We start from the raw sequence: 2,778 nt of genomic DNA, 5'->3' as shown, positions 1-2,778 counted from the left end.
TCAGAACTTAAAAGGAATTCCTTTTGTTGGTGTTACATACAAATAAAGCAAAAACATGAGGAAATTGTCAGATTGTTAGAGAAAAATCAAGATACTAATTATCTTATGAAAATCAGTTACACATATGACATATATAAGATGAAATGATTACAAGCTGAGAGGATGAATGGGATTTAAATCAGCATCATGTAGTGGAGGGAATATTACTTTTAGGTTCAGAAGACCTTACTTTGTGTCCTGCTCTTGAGATTTCCTACCTATGTGGTCACTGGCAAATAATTTAACCTCCCTGATCCTTAGTTTAAATTAATCTATAAACTGTGGATAATTTTTGTACCACCTATCTCATGAAGTTGCTGTAAAGAAAGATGTATTAATCCTTAAAATATAAGTAAGAGTTGCTATGGTTACTAAATATTGTTACCTTCTAAATAGTTTCACTTATTTTTTTTCTTTATTCTTAGCCTGCGGTTGGTAAATTTTTTTAAGTATTTTGATGACTGTAATTCAAAGTAAACAGCTTACTTTTTAATCCTGTGTATTTTATTTGATGCATTTAAATTTGATGCATTATTCTGAGAAGGGTTCCATAGGCTTTTATCAGTCTGCCAAAGGGGCCTATGACACAGAAAAGATTAAGAATCCCTATCCAGACAGTCATTCTGGAAGTGAAAAGGAACTATCTTTGCATTCATTTGGGAGACCCTCATATAAAGAGAGAAGCTATTAACTACCTGTGCCACTCTCAAGCAGTCACTGAATCTCTCTAAAACTTCATTTTCTTCAATTTTGAAGTAAAGGGGTTGAACTAGATGGCCTTTAAACATCCCTTGAAGCTCTAAATCTGTGATTAGATCATTTTATCTAAGAATTTCCTGAGAACTAATTCATTATTAACTGTCAGTTTCATCATTATCAAGAAACCTCACAAAACTATCTAATCTAACATACTATATACATATGTATTATATACATACATCAAAAAATAAGTTGTGGGTAGTAATTCTTTGATTATATTTCTATCTCCAGCACCTGGCACATATAAAGCCCTTAGTAAATACTTGGCATGTGTATGTATGTATGTGTGTTCATGTATACATACATATACATATACATACATATACAAAAGCATGGAGAGAGAGATGAACTAAGAACTAATATGTTCCCATGGCCACTTTTTCCCTAACTTTTCTCTCTGTTACTGCCTGCTTTTAAAAGAGCAATGTTTGACAATTATTTATTTTAAAACATGGTATCACACGACCATTGTTAAGTGTGAGTTAATAGTATTTGGGCTTAATTAGCCCTTGGAAAACTTGTTCTAGGCAAGATGCATGGATTATAGAGCTCTTTAAGAGTGTTGTATATGGCTAATGTTTAACTCCAGTATTACCCTAGGACACAAAACCCATTGGTTCTCATAAAAAAAAAAACTCTGGAATTTTTGAAGGGGCCAATTGACAGTACTATATATTTAAGATTTCCAATGAATTTATAATAATCTACCTGTTAGAATAGTAAGAAACACAGACAAAATATTCATTTAAAATTTGGACATTTTTTTCTTCTCCAACAGGAATGTTTTCAGTAAAAATGTTCACTCTGGTATGATATATGCACTGCCAGTGGTATCCCATTTGTTACTGTGCATGCAAATAAGTTTGTGGATGAGCCAATAAAAATAATTGTAAAATTTTCATGTATACATGAAAAAAGAGAAAGGGAAATTATATTTTGCATAATATTCTCTGTTGCCATGGCAACTTTTCTAAGAGTAGAAACTAAAAGAAACTTTTTGTGCATCTTATTTGTCAGCAAGTAAGTATTATATCAGGAAACAGATGTGTAGCTTTTCAATTAAAAAAAAAGAAAAACTATTCACATATTTCTTTATTACATCACATTTCTTGATTGTGTGTGTCTGCGTGTCTGTGTTCCCATTAGAGGGAAATTCCATCCTTCCTGGAATAATAAATTCCCCAAACAATGTGAATTAGTAGCAAATTGATAGCAAAAATACATCCCAGTGTTTATGTTCATTTTAGATTAATTTTTTTTTTCTGTAATCATGATTAAAATGTAAGGTTTGCTCATCATGTGCACTTTTGATTCCACATCCAGGGGTATTTTTCTAGTATTTTGGAAATAAGCCCAAGGAGTTTTAGGAAGTATGATACATTTCTCCAAAGATGGTCTTCTATACATGAGAAAAATCGAAATGCAGAACTGTAGTATTTTCAAGGTAGCCTTTTTGTTTGGGGTCATTTAAAATTTTCAGTCACTATTGTATGACTGGTAGTGATACATAGTGTTACCTGGATCCCCCTGTGTTTTTGATCTTTGATGATCAGAGTATTCACAAATAAAAATTAGAGGAAATCAAACACACCAGCCTATCAGAAAATAGTGTCCTCTTGAAGTCGTTCCATTTTCTTTATCCAGGTACATAGAGAATCTATAGAAACAGAAATAGTCTCTCAGCCTCCTAATGTAGATGCTTTATTTACTAATTGTAGCTTTTTTTTTCTGAGAAGCTAACCTGAAAAAGTAAATTGCTTCCTATTGAGAGGGAAAACAATATACATATAAATAATTTTATTTCACTGGTGACAAAACGTTCCCTTGCTGTTTGTAAAGACTTCTGTGAAAAATATTCAACTGATCCAAAATTTAGTTCAATTTAATAATTACTTATTGATCACATCCTATAAATGAAAATTTTTGCTAGGCTCTGAGGTGAATTCAAAAATGAATAACCTGGTCACTCCCCTCAAGGAT

This window comes from Trichosurus vulpecula, chromosome 5 (genome assembly GCF_011100635.1).
Source record: "Trichosurus vulpecula isolate mTriVul1 chromosome 5, mTriVul1.pri, whole genome shotgun sequence".
NCBI classification, from domain to species: Eukaryota; Metazoa; Chordata; class Mammalia; order Diprotodontia; family Phalangeridae; genus Trichosurus; species Trichosurus vulpecula.
Note: the sequence above shows the minus strand (reverse complement) of the source record.